Source organism: Syngnathus leptorhynchus, unplaced genomic scaffold, assembly GCF_054491065.1.
Source record: "Syngnathus leptorhynchus isolate UIUO unplaced genomic scaffold, UIUO_Slep HiC_scaffold_360, whole genome shotgun sequence".
NCBI classification, from domain to species: Eukaryota; Metazoa; Chordata; class Actinopteri; order Syngnathiformes; family Syngnathidae; genus Syngnathus; species Syngnathus leptorhynchus.
Genome location: NW_028232320.1, coordinates 10,001 through 16,014, shown reverse-complemented (window position 1 = coordinate 16,014; position 6,014 = coordinate 10,001).

The window sequence follows — 6,014 nt, the reverse complement described above, 5'->3', positions numbered from 1 at the left end:
CCCACGGCCCTGCCGAGCTTTGGCGTCCGCCCAGCGCCGGTTCCGCAGTCGGCCTCGAATGACGAAAAATAACGGTCTCCTCCTGGAGCTCACAGCCAACTTGGCAAAAAGTTTCTAAGTGTCACATCTCTGAAAAAACGGCTAAGTGTCGACTTTCGAAAAAACGGCAAAGTGTCACATCTCTGAAAAAACGGCTAAGTGTCGACTTTCGAAAAAACGGCTAAGTGTCAACTTTCGAAAAAACGGCTAAGTGTCGCCTCTCTGAAAAAACGGCAAAGTGTCAACTTTCGAAAAAACGACAGAGTGTCGCCTCTCTGAAAAAACGACTAAGTGTCGACTCTGAGAAAATGGCAAAGTGCCCACGGCTCTGCGGGCTCGTGCATCCGACCCGCGCCGGTTCCCCAGCCGGCCTGAAATAAGGCAAAACCAGCCTCTCCGCCTGGAGCTCAGAGCCAACTTGGCGAATATTTTCTAAGTGCCCACGGCTCTGCGTGGCTACGGCGTCTGCCCAGCGCCGGTTCCTGGGTCGAACCCCGAGGACGAGGAATGCCGGTCTCCGCCTGGAGGTCCCAGCTTAATCGGCGAAAATTTTCTAAGTGCCCACGGCTCTGCCGGGCTCGTGCATCCGACCCGCGCCGGTTCCCCAGCCGGCCTGAAATAAGGCAAAACCAGGCTCTCCCCCTGGAGCTCAGAGCCAATTGTGGCGAAAAAACGACTAAGTGTCAACTTTCGAAAAAACGACTAAGTGTCAACTTTCCAAAAAAACGGCTAAGTGTCGACTTTCGAAAAAACGGCTAAGTGTCAACTTTCGAAAAAACGACTAAGTGTCGCCTCTGAAAAAACGACTAAGTGTCGCCTCTCTGAAAAAACGACTAAGTGCCCACGGCTCTGGGGGGCTTGTGAGTCCGCCCCGCGCCGGTTCGGCGGTCGGCCTCAAAAAGCGAAAAATCAGCCTCTCTCCCTGGAGCTCACCAAAAATTTGTCGAAATTTTTCTAAGTTCTCCTCGAGGTACCAGGGGGTGAGGTACCCGGGCTAAGGTGCAGTACCTTTTTTGGTCTTCAGGTGCGCCAGAGTACAATGAAATGGTCCCAGTAGTCAGTGTACTCATCGACTTTCCCCCCGTTTTCCAAAGCACCCCGTTTACGAGTATGGAGGAGATGGTGCTGGTCTCCCCACGGCGTCGGACACGCCGTCCTCGACAGCACAAGGTCGGATAGAAGACCTGAAAAGCGCCGTGGCACGCGCTGGAGGTGTCACTGTGGCGAAAAAGTGACTAAGTGTCAACTTTCGAAAAAACGGCTAAGTGTCAACTTTCGAAAAAACGGCTAAGTGTCAACTTTCGAAAAAACGGCTAAGTGTCAACTTTCGAAAAAACGACTAAGTGTCGCCTCTCTGAAAAAACGGCAAAGTGTCAACTTTCGAAAAAACGACTAAGTGTCAACTTTCGAAAAAACGACTAAGTGTCACCTCTCTGAAAAAATGGCAAAGTGTCAACTGCGAATGTGGTGGTGCATGGAAGGAAGTGGAGGACGGCCGCCTCCTTAAACACAGGCCGAAGAGGAGCGTCAGGGCCGGCTCCTTAAACATGGACCGAGTGTCGCCCTTAACACAGACCAAGGGGAGGACGGCCGCCTCCTTAAACACAGGCCGGAGAGGAGCGTCAGGGCCAGGCTCCTCAAACATGGACCGAGTGTCGCCCTTAACACAGACCAAGGGGAGGACGGCCGCCTCCTTAAACACAGGCCGGAGAGGAGCGTCAGGGCCAGGCTCCTCAAACATGGACCGAGTGTCGCCCTTAACACAGACCAAGGGGAGGACGGCCGCCTCCTTAAACACAGGCCGGAGAGGAGCGTCAGGGCCAGGCTCCTCAAACATGGACCGAGTGTCGCCCTTAACACGGACCAAGGGGAGGACGGCCGCCTCCTTAAACACAGGCCGGAGAGGAGCGTCAGGGCCAGGCTCCTCAAACATGGACCGAGTGTCGCCCTTAACACAGACCAAGGGGAGGACGGCCGCCTCCCTAAACACAGGCCGGAGAGGAGCGTCAGGGCCAGGCTCCTCAAACATGGACCGAGTGTCGCCCTTAACACAGACCAAGGGGAGGACGGCCGCCTCCTTAAACACAGGCCGGAGAGGAGCGTCAGGGCCAGGCTCCTCAAACATGGACCGAGTGTCGCCCTTAACACAGACCAAGGGGAGGACGGCCGCCTCCTTAAACACAGGCCGGAGAGGAGCGTCAGGGCCAGGCTCCTCAAACATGGACCGAGTGTCGCCCTTAACACAGACCAAGCGGAGGACGGCCGCCTCCCTAAATACAGGCCGAACCGGAGCGCGAGTGTCGCTCCTTAAACACGGACCGAGTGGAGGACGGCCGCCTCCTTAAACACAGGCCGAACAAAATGACACAAAGTGTCAACTGCGAATGTTGTCCATCCAAGGAAGGAGCGTGATGCCCGGCCGGCTCCTTAAACACAGGCCGAGAGTCGCCCCGGACGGTCCGCCTCGCGGCGCCCGTCTGCTCGGATAAAATGACACAAAGTGTCAACTACGAATGTTGTCCATCCAAGGAGGGAGCGTGATGCCCGGCCGGCTCCGAAAACACAGGCCGAGAGTCGCCCCGGACGGTCCGCCTCGCGGCGCCCGTCTGCTCGGATAAAATGACACAAAGTGTCAACTGCGAATGTTGTCCATCCAAGGAAGGAGCGTGATGCCCGGCCGGCTCCTTAAACACAGGCCGAGAGTCGCCCCGGACGGTCCGCCTCGCGGCGCCCGCCCGCTCGGATAAAATGACACAAAGTGTCAACTACGAATGTTGTCCATCCAAGGAAGGAGCGTGATGCCCGGCCGGCTCCTTAAACACAGGCCGAGAGTCGCCCCGGACGGTCGCCTCGCGGCGCCCGTCTGCTCGGATAAAATGACACAAAGTGTCAACTACGAATGTTGTCCATCCAAGGAGGGAGCGTGATGCCCGGCCGGCTCCGAAAACACAGGCCGAGAGTCGCCCCGGACGGTCCGCCTCGCGGCGCCCGTCTGCTCGGATAAAATGACACAAAGTGTCAACTGCGAATGTTGTCCATCCAAGGAAGGAGCGTGATGCCCGGCCGGCTCCTTAAACACAGGCCGAGAGTCGCCCCGGACGGTCCGCCTCGCGGCGCCCGTCTGCTCGGATAAAATGACACAAAGTGTCAACTACGAATGTTGTCCATCCAAGGAGGGAGCGTGATGCCCGGCCGGCTCCGAAAACACAGGCCGAGAGTCGCCCCGGACGGTCCGCCTCGCGGCGCCCGTCTGCTCGGATAAAATGACACAAAGTGTCAACTGCGAATGTTGTCCATCCAAGGAAGGAGCGTGATGCCCGGCCGGCTCCTTAAATACAGGCCGAGAGTCGCCCCGGACGGTCCGCCTCGCGGCGCCCGCCCGCTCGGATAAAATGACACAAAGTGTCAACTACGAATGTTGTCCATCCAAGGAAGGAGCGTGATGCCCGGCCGGCTCCTTAAACACAGGCCGAGAGTCGCCCCGGACGGTCGCCTCGCGGCGCCCGTCTGCTCGGATAAAATGACACAAAGTGTCAACTACGAATGTTGTCCATCCAAGGAGGGAGCGTGATGCCCGGCCGGCTCCGAAAACACAGGCCGAGAGTCGCCCCGGACGGTCCGCCTCGCGGCGCCCGTCTGCTCGGATAAAATGACACAAAGTGTCAACTGCGAATGTTGTCCATCCAAGGAAGGAGCGTGATGCCCGGCCGGCTCCTTAAACACAGGCCGAGAGTCGCCCCGGACGGTCGCCTCGCGGCGCCCGTCTGCTCGGATAAAATGACACAAAGTGTCAACTACGAATGTTGTCCATCCAAGGAGGGAGCGTGATGCCCGGCCGGCTCCGAAAACACAGGCCGAGAGTCGCCCCGGACGGTCCGCCTCGCGGCGCCCGTCTGCTCGGATAAAATGACACAAAGTGTCAACTGCGAATGTTGTCCATCCAAGGAAGGAGCGTGATGCCCGGCCGGCTCCTTAAACACAGGCCGAGAGTCGCCCCGGACGGTCCGCCTCGCGGCGCCCGTCTGCTCGGATAAAATGACACAAAGTGTCAACTACGAATGTTGTCCATCCAAGGAGGGAGCGTGATGCCCGGCCGGCTCCGAAAACACAGGCCGAGAGTCGCCCCGGACGGTCCGCCTCGCGGCGCCCGTCTGCTCGGATAAAATGACACAAAGTGTCAACTGCGAATGTTGTCCATCCAAGGAAGGAGCGTGATGCCCGGCCGGCTCCTTAAATACAGGCCGAGAGTCGCCCCGGACGGTCCGCCTCGCGGCGCCCGCCCGCTCGGATAAAATGACACAAAGTGTCAACTACGAATGTTGTCCATCCAAGGAAGGAGCGTGATGCCCGGCCGGCTCCTTAAACACAGGCCGAGAGTCGCCCCGGACGGTCGCCTCGCGGCGCCCGTCTGCTCGGATAAAATGACACAAAGTGTCAACTACGAATGTTGTCCATCCAAGGAGGGAGCGTGATGCCCGGCCGGCTCCGAAAACACAGGCCGAGAGTCGCCCCGGACGGTCCGCCTCGCGGCGCCCGTCCGCTCGGATAAAATGACACAAAGTGTCAACTACGAATGTTGTCCATCCAAGGAGGGAGCGTGAGGCCCGGCCGGCTCCGAAAACACAGGCCGAGAGTCGCCCCGGACGGTCCGCCTCTCGAGGCGCCCGCCCGCTCGGATAAAATGACACAAAGTGTCAACTACGAATGTTGTCCATCCAAGGAGGGAGCGTGAGGCCCGGCCGGCTCCGAAAACACAGGCCGAGATTCGACCCCGGACGGGCCGTCTTCTCCCGGCGCCCGCCCGCGTACGCCCCCCATCCCCGGTCGCCCGTCTGCTCCCGGTGGGCCTCCGAGTACCCCCTCACCCAACTGACCGACTGGCACTCATGACCCGCCTTGGTAGGGCCTCCATCGGCCTCGGCTCGTCCGACGTCGGGTGGACGGTTCCTACCCACTGCGGGTCGCACTCTAGCGCCCCGGCCGCTGCGTGAGCGTGCGCTCCCCGCGCCGCCCCGCAGGCCCCGGCGCGACCGTACTGCGGCGAGACCGAGACGACCCGGTTTGGCATCCATCCCACCTAGCCACGATCCACGGAGGCCGAGCGAGCGGCTGAGTGTCGGGCGCCGCGCGTGCGAGCGTCCGCCGGCCGCGCCGGTCCTTCCGCGAATGTCGTTTCTCAAACCCTCCGGCTTGATAGCGGCGGCACCACGGGAAGCCGTCCACACACACCGTCCGACCTCTATCCGAAAAGCCTTCCCGACCAACCGCGGTCGCGGGGGCGTCTGTCGCTCCGCATCGGGGGGGCGTATGGCTTCCGCGCTACGCGCTGCGGGCTCGGGGGGGCCGCAACGGCTGAGTCTGACTCGGCCGGGGCGCAGCTTCCCTCCCGGCAGTCAGCAATAGTGCCGATCGCGCCTGCCACCAGCCCCCTCCCCGACGGGTTCGTCGGCGCCGGCTGGCCGCCGTCCGCCTTCGTTCCCCGAGGGTTCCCAACCAGCGCCGATCCAACTCCGCATCCTGGCCGCACGCAGTGCGTGCCTCGCGCGGGTAAGTCGCCGGCGCAGCGCCGCAGCTCCCGACCCCCGCGTACGGGAATAGTTGAGGGCCTCAGCGGGCCGCACCGACCGAGTCCGACTCGGGCCGGGGCGCAGATTCCCGCTTGGGTGACCGAACGTTCTCTGCTCGGGCCGGAGGGCCGACGCCCGTCCCCCCCCGTCGTCCCCCACGGACCGCCTCCGAGGCCACTTCGCACGGCTCATCCTCGGCTCCCTACCAATGCTTAATCGATGGGGCCGCCCGGCCGGATTCGCGCCCCCCTGTCCACCGCGAGTCTCCCCAGACTAACCCGAGTTACCGCCCAGCTCGCCTAACCTTGCACTCGCTCTGCCAAACGGTCGTGTAGTCGGCGTGGCCGTCCTACGGGTCGCCCTCCGGCCCCAAACGCGCGGCGGGATAGCGGCAAGGCGGCGGCGGCG